Raw genomic sequence first — 19371 nt, 5'->3', positions numbered from 1 at the left:
GTGAAAACGCTTGGTCTTTGTGCTTTATTATTATTAGTAGTAGTAGTAGTATATTTTTATTCCTTCAACCCACTGTCTTTTTTGCTATTTTGTGTGTATGACTGGACATGTCTGTTCTGATATATTCTGTTTATTCTATTTTTCCTGAAAAAATCTTGACAGAAATAAAGAATAAATATGGTGAATAAAAAGTAATTGTCTTGAATGTGACCTATTTACAGAAATCAACAGATTTAATTAGCAGAAATATGCTTAGACTTGGTCCAGTTGTAATTGTATAACACATTTTGAGTGGATATTCATCTACAACAGAGGTCTAATTTAATACCAGCATATTCACAACCATTCTTCATTACCTTCCTTTCATTTTCAAAGTGGTAGACTATTTAAATTTACCATGATTGTGAAAATCTTGCAGTTTACTTGTGTAATAAATGCTGACTAGAGGAGAAGATTGACAATGGCACCACCTTGTGTAAAATATAAGCATTACAATTGAAGTGAAATTGAAGTAAAAGCGCAAATCTCTAACTAAACACCGTATTTACAACGCAAAACGAGTGGCGCGACAATCTATAACCTTTCTATTACAATCAACAAATATGTGACGAGTGAAGTGCAAACTTTTGATTATAATGGAAGCGGTTTATCGCATCGCTAATGAGGCGTGCGCTTCGGGGCGTCGCCTTGGCTCAACCGGGACCAATTGGACTTCTGCTCGAGACTTTGTAAACAACACAGTTGCACGCTGTATGAAAACTTTACTACGGGAGGCCTTCGCGTGCTGAAGACAGCCAGAAACCACTCAATCCGGTAAGAGACATGTTAAAACAATCCTTACAGCTTGTTTGTGCTTTAATGTCTTTTATAGCGATGATACGAGCACTTTTCTCACCTCTCAAAAATCGAGCGCAACTACGATATTGGCAGACATCCGGGACGTTTGTCGGTGAAAGATAGAGAATGCTGGTGTACTTTTGACTAAATCTCTCTCTTATGTAACAAGAAGTGTAGCTTTAGACGTAACAAAGACAATACGTTGTTAAAGTGGTCATTTTCAGCTCGCATTCATTTTATTCAACAATGAAGCGTAATCTCATCCTTTATCGTAAGTGTGATAAACTGCTGCGCAACTGAGCTCTAGGGGTACGCTGCGTGAGCATTGGTGGGCGGATTTGCTTTTTTAAAGTTTGGATGTTATTGTTTTCTTTATTGTTTCAGTATTTTTAAGTGCAGGAGTGAACGTGTTTTGTCCACGTTTTATTTATGAACGCCCCCAAATTTATGGTGGATTATCATTCAATAAGTATACATGCTTGCTCATTGCAATTTTGTGTGTATGTGAAATTAATTATTTTTCTCTCCACCTCTTTGTAAAAATAAATAAAAATAAATAAAGGCTGAGTCTCTGAATTGTAAATGACATCCCAAGCAGGCCAGAGTGAATACCTGTGCTCTAATTAAAATCCATCAAACTTTTTGTTGTCTACTTTTGCTGAACTATACATGACTTGACTTGACTCGACTCACCTTCATTTAGATTTCACTTGCACTTGTAGCAAAGTACTTGAACGCTAACAAAAACAATGATCTTTTAACTTCAATAGTCCCTTTATTGTAAATAGAAGATCTCTATTTTAAAATAGAGTCTTTCTCACAAAAGCTGTACAATTCTAACACTAATTAAATAATAATAAAAAAAGAGATAGAATATATTTGTAATTTTAATTATATACACTCAGTGAGCACATTATTAGGAACACCTGTACACCTATTATTCATGCAATTGTCTAATAAGCCAATCGTGTGGCAGCAGTGCAGTCATGAGCTTCAGTTAACGTTCACATCAACCATCAGAATGGGGAAAAATGTGATCTCAGTGATCTCGACCATGTTGTGATTGGTGGTGCCAAATGGGCTGGTTTGAGTATTTCTGTAACTGCTGATATCCTGGGATTTTCACATACAACATTACGTCTCTAGAGTGTAAAGAGGATGGTGCGAAAAACAAAAAACATCCAGTGAGCGGCAGTTCTGTGGATGAAAACGCCTTATCGTTGAGAGAGGTCAACGGAGAATGGCCAGACTGGTTCGAGCTGACAGAAAGGCTATGGTAACTCAGATAACCACTCTGTACAATTGTAGTGAGCAGAATAGCATCTCAGAATGCACAACACATCCAACCTTGAGGTGGATGGGCTATAACAGCAGAAGACCACGTCGGGCACTATATATTGAGTTCCCTGTTTCTGAAAGGTATTGCATTTAATAATTTGTTAATTTTATGACATCCATTTGTTTTCATGTATTTTTTTATTTATTTATTTTTTGGCTCTTAGTGATTTGTGTAGCTTCCTGCTTCCAAGAAATTTGGCAAACGCATTTAAAATACAAGTACACCTCAAAAACAGGGCAGGCAGGTGCTGGTTTGAGACATTGTACATCAGCACAGGATGTGGGTACAGCCTTCATTTTACAGCCTCGGTGCTGCACGCGCCACATTCATCCAGAGTTCTCTCTCCTGAGGAAGAGGAGGAGGAGGGGGTGGATGGGTGCGGAGGATTGTAGCTTCCTGCCAGGGGGCTTGATCTGGAACACAGTGTCTTCTCTGACTACTGAGATGAGATACATTCTGGTCTTTGTCATTTAAAGAACAGTTCAAAAATGCACAGTGGTTCCCCCTGAGTTGCATCACAACACTGGATTATTACCACCAAGACTGGCTGGAATTATACATTAAGGACAGATTTAAGGCACATTGCATTGCTTTATGAATGTTGTCCACATAATCGTTCACTATGAGAAATGATTACAGCCCAATTAAAATATGATTTTGATCAAGTGTGTTAAAAACACCCTCCAAAATGGCCGTTATGGTTGATTTATCTCCTACGCATACTGTCACCTGCTGTGGTTTTTAGGAGACTTTGCTTCTGAGAAATGACATTGCTGCCTGTCTGTTACTTGTACGATGAGTGTTTCAGTTACTGTAGGAAGAGCTGAGCTGGGACTGAAATAGAAGTTTTGAGAATAATTTTGAAACTCCAGTTTATTCAGACCAAGGGCAAATACTTTGCCTACCAATGGAACTATAGTCTACATTAGAGAAGAAAAAAAAACATGCAGTCATTGTAATTTATCGTACACTCAGTGTATCACCTGTTTCAAAGATTTGAAACAACAACAAAGAATATAGTTAACTTGTGGTCGTGAAAATTCTCTTTCAATGCACGCATGTATTGTACACTCATTATGTGTTTACCAACAACAGAGAATATAGTTAACTCATTGTGGTCATGAAAATTCTCTTTCAATGCACATATGTATTGTACACTCATTATGTGTTTCTTTGTTTTGTTTATTGTGCTCTTGGACCGGAAATTATGATAGTTGTCTTATAAGCAGCTGTTTGTGGGTGCTGATAGCATGACACTGAAAGCCGCATTTGGGGCAGCTCTACGTCAAAGTTTCCTGGCATATGCTAATGGAAACAAAGAAGCATTAAAGCAGAATTTATCAGACACAAACAAGTGAAACGCGCTTTATAATTATAAGGAGGAAAAGCGGAGAATATTATTATTCTGATCTCTCTGCATATAATGGACACTGGGTTTTTGCCACATGGTTTTACATGTTAGTTTCAAATACCTAGATTAAATCCTAAATTTGAATATTTTTTTTATTCATTATGTCTTCTAAAGTTCTGACTTATGAGTTATTCATTATGGTAAGTGCTCTGCATCATAAACAGGAAGACCCAGGTTCAAATCATATGTCGAAATTTTTCATTACTTCCTTTTAGTGAAGTACCGCAGTCTGGTTTCAGTCTCCCTCAGCCCCCCTTATCTTATGAAATTAACTAAAATTATGAAATCATGCCTGCATGATACAATACAGTGTCTAATGTCAACATAGAACTATACACAAAAGAACAAGGAGACAAGGTACATTTCTTTGAAAATGTTGCCATCTAGTGGATGAAAGATTGTGGTTGGGGGCATTTACCTTTGAGTGCACACAGCTGCAGTTTACTGTACTTTAAATATCTATTGCAGTTTGATTCTTTCAGAAGATGTAATTTGCCTAAAAAACGTTAAGGTGTTCCATACACAACTTTTACCAGCATACGTTATACACTCTTAGAAGAAACGGTCCTGTTTTTAGGTACAAGGCTGTCACTGGGGTGATGCCCTTGTTTTGTCTGTTTATTTGTACCCTTAAGGATACAAAAATGTTGTGTTTTTTTGTTTCCAGAGGAACAAACATATAAATGTAATGCACCTTTAAATGTACACAATATGTCCTTAGGGTACGAGTTATAGTTCTAAATTAACTAGTGGTCTAGAAAAGTACGGCCCTTGTACCTTAAACAGTACTTTTTTTCTGAGAGTGAGTGACATAAAAGATTTGTACTACACAATTGATCAAATTAATAATCATGATTATTCTTACAGCTGCCACAATTAACTTAATTGTGAAAAGCATTCCATTTATGTTCACTCCGATTACGTAAAAAGTTTTTTTTTTTCCCACGGTGAAGTATTGAAACCAATCAGACATGTCTGTTACTTGCTCTGTGTTTAATTTATTAAAAATGTATTCAAAACCGTTTTTATAATGCTGCTGAGATGACTGATGTGAAGTTGACAGTTGAGCGTTTATATGGAGATTAAAAAAAAACCATCTTAACAAAAATGCACACGACAATCCACAAATGTACGCATCAGATCCACACACACGCAGAAATTTACAAATTATTTACTTCTTGATTTACTTATGTATAAAATCAATAATGTAACTCAGGAACTTAGTATTATACGTAGTCTACATAATGAATATGGCATGCAGATACCCCACACAAAATAAGTATTTAATGTCGATTTTATGAATTGAAATTAATCACAATTACAATATTAAGGGAAATAATCAACAATTATGATTTTTGTCATACACACACACACACACACACACACTACCATTCAGAAGTTTAGAATCACTGAGACATTTTGTTTTTTGAAAGAAATTGATGCTTTTGTTCACCAAGGATGCATTACAAATACTGCCAAAAAAAATTGTAGTGTTGCAAATTATTATTACAGATTGAAATAACTGTTTCTTTTTTTTATTATTATTATTTTAAAATGTATTTTTGACCTGTGATGACCGTAGTTTCAGCAATAATTTCTCTACACTGAAAAAAATGACTTGTAAGATTTACTTAATTTTTATTTTGCAAGTGTTTCAGTGTAATCTACTCAACGTCATGACATAATATTGAATAAACTGAAACATTTAATGTAATACAGTAACTTTTACTTACAAATCTGTACTTGGTAAATAAATGTAGATAAAATTTAAATGAAGATTTTATTGGAACACATGACCTACTGAAGTCGTCCACAGGAAAGCTTTATGCATGCTATGTAGTCTATTGGACACCACCATCTTGCATTACTGGCAGTTGAAACAAAATACACAGCTGCGCACGCAGACCTTAACACTTGGAGCAAAAAACACGATAACGGTAACAATCAAAAGGTAATATATATATATATATTTTAGCATGAATGGGTAATTTTGAGTAGAATATGAACTTCAGACTTCTCAAAACAAAATGTTACCAGACATAACAACAAAATCAATAAACCTGGAAACAGTGAAACCATGCAAGCTCATTAATTATTCAAGCCCATTGCATGTGGGGAAACAAGCTTTGAAAACGTAATTACATTATTTTATTTTTCTCAAATTAGCGAATAAATGTGACAAGGTTTTCATCTTTAGGTTCGATACATGATGATGCATTCTAAAGATAAACAATCATTAATAATATTTACTTATCAAGCTAGAACATGTTTAAATTGAGGACAAATGTAAAACGTACTTAATATTTTCAAGTTCATGCACAAACTAACTTATTCAATGTAGAAATTACTTACCAGGAATCTTTTCTGCTATATTTACTTGAAATTATTCTAATGGGCTAATGTGGTATTCAAGAAACCTTTATTATTCGAACAGTTGAAACGCTTGTGACATCACAAAACAGTGCCTTTTTTTCAGATTCTGAAGAATTGAGTGCACTTTACACAAACCAGGTCAAATTTTGTTTTTGGCCTAAAAGAAACAAATCTCTCAAACTCATCAGTCTAATGTTTTGTTGAGAAATAAGGCTATTTCATGCACTAATGTTTTGAAAGAATAAAATCTGAGAGCGAGTGAGTGAGTGAGCGAGTGAGTGAGCGAGTGAGCGAGTGAGTGAGTGAGCGAGTGAGCGAGTGAGCGAGTGAGTGAGCGAGCGAGTGAGTGAGCGAGTGAGTGAGTCATATGCAGAAGAACAAGAAGAGAATTACACCAAAGAGTCTCTAGTTTGAGAAACAAACCCCCTCACAGGCCCTTAACTGGCAGCTTCAATGAACAGTACTTGAAAAAATAAAAACGTTCATTGACATCTTTTTTTCAAATACCTAGATATCATATATGATTCAGTAGGTGTTTTATTATTGTTACAACAATGGAGACCATATGGTAGTGCTGTATTTGAGCATTATTGTTAATGACCACAGGGTGGCAGCAAACCCACACTATAGTGACCAAGTTGGTTGACATCTTACAAAGAGGGTGTTACCCTAATATTCAGAACTTAAAGGGATAGTTCACCCAAAAATGAAAATTCAGTCATTGTTTACTCACCCCTGTGTTGTTATAACCCCATATGGCTTTCTTTATTTTCTTAACACCAAAGGAGAAATAGTGAAAAAGTTTGTTCTCAGTGATGTCATACAATGGCAGTTTATGGTGACCACATCTTCAAGTTTCAAAAGGACACAAAAGTATAATTCAGAAGTCTAATAAATTATTCCATGAGACTCATGATTGTTATGAAAGCATACGATAAGGTTTGGTGCAAAACAAACCGAATTGTAATGTATTATTTAGTAAAAATTTTCACTGAGCATTGATCTCCTTTGCGCATTCATGAGTCTGAACGCGAGCTTTAGAGCTCTTTGCATGGGAGCAACAGTAGTTATGCAGCACGCGCGAGAGGGGGAGTTCAAGTAAAAACTCGTTTTGTTTCGCTTCAACAGGACCACCAGCAATATTAACAATAGAAAACACAACATGGTTGTACACAAATCAGAGAACAGAACTTACAAACATGTCTGAAGAGTTTGCAGTGGAAGAATAGAAGCATTTCAATGGAGTCCTCCATAAAACAGCGAGATGGTGCTGAAGGTACCTACAGTCACACCGTGTCCTACTCCGATGCCAAACTACATGCAATAAAAGTTATCTTTTCTGTGTTAATCAGAATTTTTTGTCTTAAGCAGCTGCGAAGAGCAACGGGATTTCTCCCTCTGTGTTAAGAAAAAAGAAAAAGTCATATGGAGTTATAACAACACGGGAGAGTAAACAATGACTGAATTTTTATTTTTGGGTCAACTAATCCTTAAAGTACTTTATCTCCTACTTACTTTGTCAGGGCAATGTAGCTTTTTTCTCTGCCATGTTGACTAGAAGCAGTGAGTATATTACCTACAGTGAAACCGAGTAATCTGAGCTGTTTGTTGTCAATGCTGGAAATAATGAATAAAGAATAATAATTGACACACAAGATCCAAAGTTCAGTGACATACTATACATACAAATATGGGTAAAAACCTGCACGTTCCTAGCATCCACACAAAGATTGGGGCCGGAGTCTGTGTGAAGTCTGTAGGATTAATGAAGCTCATTGAGAGAGCTCCTTTAACAGCCTGCATAAACAGTGCTTGCTAGATGCACATTCAATATAGAGAGAGGTTTGTATCTGAAAAGCTGTGAATGTGGCTCGTGTGTATGTGAATGCAGTGGGGTTTCAAAGCCCACATTGAATATCTTATTTAAACCTGGAAATAAATGGTAAGTTTTTGTTATTTTGAAAAATTTAAAACAGAAATGTTATGATGTAAAGTGAAGAAGAAATATTTACATTTCTGCTCCGTTCTGGGTCACTAATTGAATAAGCAAATTTGTGACACTGAACACGCACAAAAGGTCAGATTTTCTGGTTTCAAGCGAAGCACACAAGATGCTCTTTGAAACATGCTCAAATCATGGTGATAACATGGATCATCAGGTTTTGCACAAACTTGTGGAGTCCATGCCAGCTCAAGTGCATGCTGTCATTAAAGTAAAAGCACATATACCAAATACTAAGAAATTCTGAAATTCTACTTTTCACTGAAATTGCTACGCTTTATAATTAGTAATAAAATAAAAAGAAATCTGTATTAAAATAGAAAAATGCAAAATAGAAATGTTTTCACAAGTGCACTCAGACTTTTGAACCCTACTGTATGTGTGTGTCCAATTAGACAGAGAGAGAAAGTACTAATATAAAAACTGGGCTGTCAGTATGAAAACTACAGACCTCTTCACCTTCCCGTTTGAGTGGACTGCTCTTAATTAGCTCACCCTCTGTAGCAACTCAGTAAGATCAACAGCTTAATCAGGGCTGTCTGTCTGTACCTTCTCTTAATTAGTACAAATTAAAGAATCAGATTCGCAGTGGGTCATATACAGGGGTGTCTGTCGTTAGTACACAAACATTGTGATTGATTTCTTTGGGAGATCACTTTGTCTCTCCTGTCTATCTCTGTTTCTTTTAACACACACAGAACAGGTCTGAGGTTCATTGCGGTCTTCTTTTTCACCTGTTAAAGACTCTTCATCAGGGCATGTGTGTGTAGTTTCAATGTGGAGTATAGAAAGTGCACCAAAGCATTCTTTTATTTGTCCTGGTATACATCCATGAGCATTAAATTTGTGCATATTTGCATGTTTTAATCAAGGTAATTGTGTATATTAGTCTGTACTTTTAAGTTTATGTGTGGTTGGGTGGAGTGGCATGCCCTAGTTATCTATAATGTACTTTGTACTGACAGAACCTTTCTTTGGGAATGTCTTCACAGGTAAAAATAATTTGTATGTATTTTGAATATAATAATTAAATTTTAATAATGCTTAGAGTTTTCTTTTATGGGTTAGGGTTACCCTGTAGTGAGTATACTTAGCTTTATATAAAAACAGTTGAAGCCAATTGAACAATTGTGTGTGTGCGTGTTTGTGTGTGCGTGTGCGTGCGCGCGTGCACTCATACTTACTGTAGCTATAATTTGCGGACAAAATTTAGACATTTATAATATGACAAAATTACACCCTCAACTAGATATGTGTGTGTTTTTGTGTACTTACACAGAGCAGGCAGTGAGCACAGCATGCGCCACTGTGTTGGAACCTCAGGGCACAGCGACTGAGAATGGCAATGATGGATGTCCGACCCTCTTTCCTCTCTTACTCATACACTTCTGCTCTTTCTCTCTTCTCTCTCTCGCCACTGCTTATTTCTCTTTAATTCCAGTTCTCCCACAAACAAACTGTAAATCCTGACATCACTTCTTCTCTAAGTCTCCACCGCAGGACTCAAACCATGTCTGACATCCATGGTGCTGTAAAAGGCGGCCATTGTGCATGAGAAATGGTCGTGAAACTAGCCTGGGGAGCTCAATGTGCACCCAACTGAATACTTACGCCACTGTGAGCTTTTCACCGAAGCTGAAGTGTTTTATACCCTTCACAGAGCAAAACGAGTGTCTGTTTCGCATGGAAGTGGAGGTGTTTTGGTTCAATAAAGCTGGGAATGGGAGAGAGGCCTTTAACACTCAATAAGCTGTGAAAATACCCTTGTCACAAGCGCTCAAAAGATCCTTCTGTGAAGGGGACCGCAAGAGACTATTCAGTCGAAATTGAACCACTCGTTTTGAAAATCTCCATCTGTGGTTTTCTGTGTTAAAGAAGCTGCCAGCCTGTTCGTCACCATTACTGTTGCCTAGTTTCTGAAGGCCAGGCCTGTTACAGCAATGTTGTCAGTCAGCTATGTAAAGTAATGACCTCACAATATGAATAAGCATAAATACTGCAATTCATCAACCCGGTAAGGCCAATGGGAGTCCTGCCTTGCCATGTCACCCATGTTTGTCCCTAATCGTCAAATTAGCCAATCTGCTGCATCCCTTTTTATGATGTCACCACACAGTTTTTCCCTGCACATACCCAAAATGTTCCCCTTCCTGGTCGTAGTTGGATACTGAACTCATCTACTTGTTAAAGGGAGTTACGGTGTACTGTGGGGCCTGCAGGTACCTCTAGAGGTCCAAACCCCCTCCTCAGCACAGCAAGACTTACAGGGGAACAACCACAGCCTTTGTTGGCCGGCCCATGGATCTCACACACAGTTAATATAGACTTTTCCCACTGCCTTTGCCAAGAGTCTGAAGTCATTTAATGAAGTGGCGCTGAGTTTGGAAGGAACCAGTGTGCTTCTCGGTGCTGACAGAATGGAAAAAGTGGGCGCTGTGTGCGCAACACGGGGCCCTGATAGCAAGTCACCTCGGCAGTGCTGAACACAAGCACACCATTGAAACCGTGCAAAGATCCCCCCCCCCCCCCCCCATCAGAGCGATACGCATGCACAATTGCACACATGTCCATGGAAGGCTGTGAAGCAGGGGTGGGTGCCTTCCTTTTCCTGATGGTCATGTGTCTGTTATTCAAGACTTAGGAGGGCTGCCTGAAATGAATTACTGGTAAAGCACTTACTGGGGTCTTTGTATTTTATAGAACTTCTTTTGACAACAGTCGATGTATTGGATTGAGCTAACAGATCAGTATCTGTGAATCATTTTGTATTCTCTGCACCAGACATTGTAAATTCAGCAGTTGTTTGGGTGGGTTGATTGAAATGAAGGGACATCTTTCAACTCAACTCATTGCTGTTTTTTAAATCACTTCCTATAATGCTTTATGGAGTTTTTAGGTTGTAGCTATCCCCTTTATATCTCCTTAGTCGCTCGGCTCCTATTCATATATCAAACAGTATGCTCACAGATTGCTTCCTCTTGCGCTTTCCCGTCACGCAGCTGTTTGGTTGCGAATCCCCCTCCCAGCACCGCCAAAACCCCTCGAGTGTCATCTTCCCCCTGTTTGATTTACAGTCCTCATCCGCCTCGCTCTCTCATAGCCCCACACTGCTCACTGTTCTCCCACAAACCATTGAGGGACTGTCATCACACCGACTCAGTGTGTGTCTTTCAGAGGGCGCCTTGTTTTCATGGTGGCCGTAAGCCTTCTCATAAATCCTCACACAATGTGGTTTTGTCCGAGATTCAGATTTTGAGAGCAGGGCCCGGGTGCCTTCGATGCATCTGCAGGGCTTCTGTTGCCCTCTCCTCTTCACCCCTCTCTCTCTGGCTCCACGTGTCTATGCGCCTCTAATGAGGCCTTCTGCCCAACACACACACAAATCTAGTCATTCACACTGCCTTCGTTCAGCTGCAAGCCTCTATGCAGAGTGCAGGACGGTTTTCTTCCAGTCAACTGCATACCACTGCGCTGACCTTCCTTGAGGGTTGAATTAATTTGTTGTCCTTAATCTTGATCCTCTTGGTTACTTGACTGAATTTGTCAAATTCCATAAATTCTTCTTATTTACATAGAATGATAAGCTCCAAAATCTGTGTAATTCCAGATATCAGATATCTTCCTTTAGAACTTTTGGCTATTTCTTCATAAGAAAGTATTTACAATTACTTCAGTAAGAGTGAAAATCTCCTTGGAGCAACCTGGGGTTAAGTGCCTTGGTCAAGGCCACAATGGTGACAGCACATTGCTTATTCCTTACAGGACTCAAATGACCAACATGCTGATTACCAACCCCAGAGCTTTGGCCACTGCTCCACACCACCAACCAAACAGCAAATCAGCATGTTTTTTTTTTTGTTTTGGATTCTGGTCCCTGGCATGGAATGCTGCGTGCTAGTGTCCCCAACAGGCTTCTGAAATAGCTTAACCAGCAAGACTACCTTTGTCAACTAGCTTCACCAGAAAGCATTTTTATTTAATTTTTTTTGCTGGTGAACAGCTGGCCCACAAGCTAGACCTGCACCAAACCAGCACTAACTAGTAAACCATTCCGGACCAGCATTAGTTTATGCTGTTCCTTTCAGCAGGGTAGTATTATTTTAGTATCATGAAATGCTGTAGTGACTAACTGGATGATGCGCAAGGGTGACTGGCTTTCTGCTGAAATGCTCTGTTTAAGTCAAGCTCGTTACTGATCCCTTCCAGACCAGATGTGCTGACTACATCCCAAACTCAAGTCTGTCATTCGGCTCCATATTTTTGATAGTATTTTAATGCTGTATGCCAGGCACATTTGGGTAATGCAAATTTTGTGATCACAGACTGTCCACATGCAGCCTAGTATTTGTAGACGCCCAGTCTTTGCATGTCGTCTGTGCATGTAACTGCAGTTGACTGTGCTAAAAGCATTTCACAAAGCAGTCAGTGCATATGCGTTGAATGCGTCCAAATGAGCTTCCAGTAAAAAGTATGCTTTGAAAGGCTTTGAAAAGACAGTCTTGAGGTCCTTGGTCATATCAGATTGTTACAACCCATGTTTCACTGGCTGAACAATTAACACCCAAGTACAAAATGGTACAACATGCTGAACGGACTGTACTTCTTTCTTTCATATGGTGTCTACACTGGCTGAAGGCAAGGGTATACTTTGTATTTCCGTGCCCTGTTTCCTGTGAAACCAGTCAAATTAATTAAAACCAGTTAATTGTTCAGCCAGCGAAAACATGGGTTGTGACAATATGATACGACCTAGGACCTCAAGACTGTACAAATGCTGAACAGAGTTCCGCCTTGTTTTAGTCTTCATCAAATTAAATATGGCCTTTTCACTGACTAAAGTTTACACAGGTTTGCTTGGTTGTCTAAGCTCTGTGGTTAACACCAACAAATATGCTGCCAGATACATGTGCGTGAGTCGGACTTAAAACCAAAATGTAAACAAATGCTGCTGTGATCACAGAGTCATTTGTCCGTCTTTGTGTTCGCAAAGATAGTTTGCATCTTGTTGCTAGAGATTGATTGAGAAATTTAGCATCCCTGTATTGGCAAACGTTGGAAAAGTAGAATGATTCATATATAGGAAGGGCTCACATGTCAAAGTGGCTGTGAAAGAAGAGCATATGGGATTTTCCACAAACTGTGGTTGAAGGCCTCTGGACTCATTGAACAAGTCACCTTTTGTCTCAGAAATTGCAGGTTGTCATGTGCTGTATTGTGAGATGGCAGAGATTTTACCAGTTGTTGAGTGACAAGTAGGAGTGCTCTACCATATCCCTTGATTAGGTTCATATGAACGTAGTTTATGCATGTTGAATAGCAGCACCATCAACAAGCTCTTCTTTGGGTTTGCTATTATATAATGCATATTTTATACAAACCAAATAAGAGTTCTCAAGGTGATTATTTCAGCCGACAAAAGTATTTGTAGAAAAGGAAGTGTATCAACTTTTTTTTTTTGTTCAAGCCAGGCTCATTAGGATAGCCCACATCTTTGACTTCTACACTAGGAACAGACTCAACTGATGTATCTCCAAAGAAGGTGACTGCGTACAGCTCAGGACCATGTGGAGCTCCCCTCAGAGGGCCTGTCGCTGCCTGATACACACTGACATGGAGTGTGTGTATGACTTTTGAAAAAGAAATACAAAGTGTGCTTAGAGTGTGCCAGTTCACCGATTTGGTGGTCTTCCTCTGAAGGCTGTTAATTAGTGCAGAATGTAGTCTACAGTTCCACTGCCAGCTCTGATGAAAAGAGGGAGAAAGAGGACAGGAGAGATAGAGAGAGATGGAGGGGAGGGTACAAGGCAAAGAGCTTAGCGCTTGCCAAGAGTAAGGAATTTGTGATGGGTTTAGAGAGAGATCCCACATGCCCGTGTGGAGTATGGAGCCTTGTTGCGCTGATGGCTTCTGACCTGGTTCAGCAGGGTTGACTGCACAAAGCGCTCACTTTACTCCGAAAGCGTCATAACATCGGTGTAGACATTGTGGCTCCTTACATCACTGATTAATAATTCATGCCTACACTTAACATTGGATGCTTTTCCTGCTTGCACAAGGGACTTTACACCACATTGAAATCAAGCCATGTGATGATGCCTCTGTTGAGTGGAGCATTAGTCATGTGAGCATGTGACCCAATGCAAACTCCTCGCACTCTTCTAGCTGCTCTCCCTCCCAACTCGCTACTGCTTGTGAAGTCATTCGGGCCAAGCGAGTGCACCCAGCACCAGTGAGAGACGTCTGAGAAACATCAAAAGCACCTCTCACGTGTGGGCCAGGGACGTCTGCAACCACTGCTAGAGTCTAGCCTTATTTAGAGCTCTCTTGCTTTGTGTGTGTCTGCACAAGGGTCTCTCACGATGCTACAGCCTGATTTAGTTTCCGTTGATGATATTGCTCTTGTCTCTGTTGATCACGCTCTAAACACTTTTCTGGAGGGTATGCTCCTTTAACTGTGGCCCCAACAAAGTCGTTTCAGAACAACTCTCGTTTTAACTGCAATGTGTTTGGAAAACATTGGGCCTCGTGGCTTTGCTCTTGCTCCCTCTAATCCGTGAGATATAAATGACTGCTGGCAGACAGACAAAGGAGTCTGCTTATACTTAAAGGCCATATAAGCTTTTTATCGAAAGAAGGCCTTTACACACACACACACACAGACAGACACACACACACTTGCCTGGTGGATTCCTTAAAGGAATAACAGAGCAAAATGAACAGACGTTTGGCAGAACAAATTGAGAAGTATTCCTTCAAGTAATTGCTCACAAAAGCACCTCTGCCACCTTGAGGGGTTCAACGGAGACCTAACACATTGGGGCAAAGGTCAAGAAAATGGAAAAGGATATTTTATCATGGTGGTTAGATACAAAAAGCACACAGCTTTGTCAAGGGGTGTTGGATGGTTTTGGTCAGATTTATCACACTGTGAATTTTGCTGAAATTGGTTTGTGCTTACCGAGATTAGAATCACTGGCCCTCAAGTGGCCAAAGCTGGAATTTTGTTGATCGAATGGGCACATGTAAGCACCAGTTTCCAAGTGAAATGTCCACAGAATGTGCTAAAAGTGAGTGTTATTTTATTAGTTTAAAATGATGTAATACAGTCAACAGGAATGCATATTTTGTTATCTCTGCTCCCTAACCCAAACCCTGATCCTAAACCTAACTGTAAGTGGAGTAAAAATGTAATTTTAGAAAGAAAATGCAACCTCAGAGTTGTGCTCATCATTGTTTTATGTGAATGTGATTACTTTCTGGTTCCCATGGGAGGTCTCAGAGGTTGCTTAGTAGTGCTAGAGGGAAAGGTGACCACATTTGAAATTTTAACAACTTTAAATCCCTTCTTCAAACATGCCACTTACCTTATCTTGTCCCTTGTTGTATCCTCTCTCCCGTACTTGCACTAGCTTTTATGTAGTACATCCATTCATAGGTTTTCATTCGCAGATGATCTCTTATATTAAAGCCAGTGTTCTACATACCCTGAGTGAATGGAGGTGATACTTACCCAGATGTTAAATGGTTCTGTTGTTCTACTTTGGGCAAAATGGGTTCAGCAAAGGAAACAGAGCTCTGGTCAAACAAAGAAGAATTTTTCCTTCCATAATAGTTAATTTTGGGCCACTGCTGCCCAGTTTCAATGTAGTGACCAAAGAAGCAGATGTCATACAGCATGACATCAAACCCACTTCTGTGCACACACGTGTCCATGAGATTTTTAACCTGTTATTATCTATAGACATTTGCAAACTCTTAGCTGTGGTATTTCCTTGATTTAAGAAGAACCCCTCTTGTACCTGGAATAAAAATGCACATTTGAATGTTAAAATAGAATTTTGGATAGATCAAGCATCTGATGACTACATTCTTGGGCTAAAACAGGTGCAGAGCAACAATTTAAACAGAACATGGGTGTCTTGAGACACACTTTAAAGGCTGAATATCCTCTTAAATTGACAGCGTCTAAAAAATGCATTACTACAAGAGACGCTGAAAAAACAGGTATACATGACATGGGTTAAAGATGTCTGTCTAGCGCATGCTTGCATAGAAAAAGACGGATGAGTTCGGAATGAACGGTCTGCAGAGGAGGAGGTCTTTAGCAGTTGTGTCTTGACTATGCAGTGTTTCCTCTAGGATTTTTTCAGCAGTGGTGCTGTTGTGCGTGTATCCATGAGCCTGCAATGCCTGACCCATATTAACGTGTCAGTGGAGGAATAGCTTAAAATAGGGGTGTCAAACTCAATTTCATCCTAGGCCACATCAGGGTTTATTTGTGCCCTTAAAGGGCCTGTTAAAAATGTGGCACCAGCACCTGCTTTGGTAGCACCCATGCCATTACCAATAATATTACATATTATGTGCATTGAAGTGCACATTTGACCTTAAAGCATTGATATTGAGGTTTGGATGCAGGTGAAAATTATGATATTAACAACAGTAACATCTGTGGAAAAAAATGAACATCTAATTTTTATATGGCTAAATTGAAATATTCTGACAGTGAGACTAAGTTCTCCTTAACAGATTTCTTTCATCAGGCTCCTACTGACTAAACTACAGTCATCTCTTGGAATTTCTGAAGGCAAACAAAATAACTTTATTCCTACAATCAGAGAGCATTACAAGAGTACAGATTTTACACAGAATGAAAATTGATTGCTTGGTCCATAATAATTTAGAAAATTTACCATAGTTCTTCCAAAGTATCCATATTTTTAACGATGATATTTGTAATAAGACCATGGTAATCACTGGTAAATCCACACATGGCTCCTCACCATGGTTACTAACTATGGTTTTTATAAATATAAAGAACTATGGCACTTTTGCAATTATAAACAGCCGTCTAAATACATTTAGAAACTTTTTCTGCCGCAACTACCATAGTTAATACAGTTAGTGTTATTACAGTAAATCCATGGTCAATTTTTGTAAGCGTTGTGATCTGTGAATTGAAAAGCCTTCTAATTTATGTTTTCTCCTGGTTTCTTTGTCAGTGCCATTTATAAGATGGGGGCTGTTTGTTTTAAACTACTTTCAACGGCGAGACAATAGGAGTTCTGCAACAGAAAATTCTGTACTGCATTCAGACGGGTTTCACAATCCCCACTGCGCATCTCACTGGTTCACAAGCGCATTTTAAAATAGTCTGTTTGGTTAAGGCCAATCCGCAAATGACCGCACCTGGTCTGCACTCACGCTGCTCTGTCCATTGAGCCGTGATGATAAATGGTCCAGATGGTGCTGTCATTCCGCTTCTGAAGTGAGCAAAATGCACTTCAAAACATAATTATTGTTAAGATGATAGGGAAAGGCTCATTAATATTCACAAGGAAAGCGCTAACTGATTGGTCAGTGAAATGTTGCGATCCCCTGCCATCCTACGTTTCAGAAATGAGCTTGCGGGCCACTTGAAATGAAGTGAGTTTGACACGTGTGTTATGCGGTGACATCACTGTGAATACGTATGTGTATGTGGTGGGGTCTCTTTCGCAGTGTACAATGCGCACAGCTGACTTAGGCTGGCAAGTTTTATGTTGTGTCAAGAATATTAAATGAACCTTGTGAAATTTAATAGCGGCGCCGCTGCTAAACTCATATAGGGGAAACACTGCTATGCCTTGCTCTCTGTTTCTTTTCTCATTTTACTTTTTTCCTTAATATTTGAGAATATGAACTGGATAAATCTTGTGACATTATCATTATACGCACATTTGTTAATAGCCAGATATGTTCTTTGCAATAAACAATCGCTATAACATGGTGCTGATTGGTTTATATTGATTTGTTGCAAGTCAGATATCTTGTAGTTTTTTTTTTTCCTCCTAGCTAAAATAATGTCTTTTAAAATTAACATTTTATTAGAATTTTAGTAATATTTCAGTGAAAGTTTTTTATTTAGTTCCTCAGCTCTGTTGACAGCCTTAACCTGGAATAAAAAAAATAAAAAAAAAGTCCAAATCATCAAAGCCTAGAAAACCAAACTGACATTGAACTATTTTAAACAACTTTGCTTGTGCCATAGAATATTATGGTGGCTATTTATTTGGAGCCGCAGGCTAGTCAATGCTGAAAACATTCACTTACAATAAGATTGTCATAACTTAAAGTTATAGATAAAGTCAAGGATCCAAAAAAAGTCTGATTTTGAACAGTGTAAGTTTGCGGGGAACAGTTTCTAGTCTCTTTGGAGGGAGTTTTTTCATAAAATGTGACATTTCCTGGACAGTGCTTGTGGGTTGTGCCAGTCACTAGGTAAAAGTATATGATTCGTGGATTGTACATGAGATGTTATATTAAAAAATGGTTTATGTCTAGCCACGTTTTTGTGGGCTTACTGACTAGAACCCCATTCTGTTGTGTTTACAATGACTCGATGAACAGGAACAGCATTATGATAAAGTGCCACACACTCTTTTTAATGTAATTACATTTATACATTTTTGAAGAAAATGTTTGGCTTTTGTGCAAAACTCCATGATGCTAGGGAAGCTAGTGTTTTGTGTGGTTTTTATTTTGATGCCGTGTGGTTGCTAGGGTGTTCTGGGTGGTTGCCTACTGGCCCAGTTCAAAAGACCCACCCCCCCAAGTCTCTATGAAATTCTGGTGTTCATATATGGCATGGGTCCCTCTTGCAGTATAAGTGCAGTATAAGTCATCTGCCAGTGGATTGGACCAATTGTAAGTCCAATCACACCCCATCTGGACAAGCAAAAGAGGAGAGTTTAATACTTAGGGTTATGGACTTGGACAACCCGCTAACACAAAGTATGAGCAATACATAATCTCAGCAGCCAAAGTAAGTTTATGCTACCTGCAATATTAAAGACAAACCTTCCTGGAGTGATGAGAACTCTGACTGCCTAACTACTGGCCCAGCTGTCTTCATTTCTCAAGACGCCTTTTCCTCCAGCGCTTACATATGACAGTGTTGACGGTTTTCAATGAAATCCTGCCCAGACATTGCCATAGAGAACTGCGTCCCACCCAAATACTAACCTGGTGGTGAGAGGAGAAGCAAGTCTTCTCACCTCTTGCTCTCCCTATGGGGAAACACTTCACACTCCTATGAATTAGGCACAGACGTGGTTTGTCTGGCCTAAAACTCTCCTTATTGCACATTGGCAGAGAGACACTTACTTCCTTTTCTCAGCTTTTTTCCACATGCTCCTCTGTCCTTCAGACCCCTGGGGTGAAAACCTCAAATGTGTAGCGGGCTTGTGTTTCATCTGCCTCTAGTATGCTAGGCTTATGAAATGTGACAGCACTATTACCAACAGCTTTAATTAGTGACTTTTAAGTGTCCTTTCCATTTGAAAAGGCTTCTGTCTCTCCCACAGAACCAAATTACGGAGCATTATGCTCTCTGGATAACTCTGAGTATAATAATAAACCAAGGAATTT

The 19371-nt window shown here is 39.1% G+C and overlaps 1 protein-coding gene across 3 annotated transcripts in view; it reads left to right on the top strand.

Moving 5' to 3' along the window:
* The first annotated feature begins 698 nt into the window (after positions 1–698).
* ccnd2a (cyclin D2, a) overlaps positions 699–19371 on the top strand; it is a 231118-nt gene continuing 212445 nt past the window's right edge. For all 3 annotated transcript variants that reach the window (XM_051689078.1, XM_051689077.1, XM_051689075.1), the window contains exon 1: positions 699–813. The gene's annotated coding sequence lies outside the window, so the exon portion shown is untranslated. The remainder of the gene's footprint in view (positions 814–19371) is intronic.

This window comes from Myxocyprinus asiaticus, chromosome 46 (assembly GCF_019703515.2).
Source record: "Myxocyprinus asiaticus isolate MX2 ecotype Aquarium Trade chromosome 46, UBuf_Myxa_2, whole genome shotgun sequence".
Classification (NCBI taxonomy): Eukaryota; Metazoa; Chordata; class Actinopteri; order Cypriniformes; family Catostomidae; genus Myxocyprinus; species Myxocyprinus asiaticus.
The sequence above is the reverse complement of the archived record's forward strand: the minus strand, read 5'-3'. Positions and strand labels throughout refer to the sequence as shown.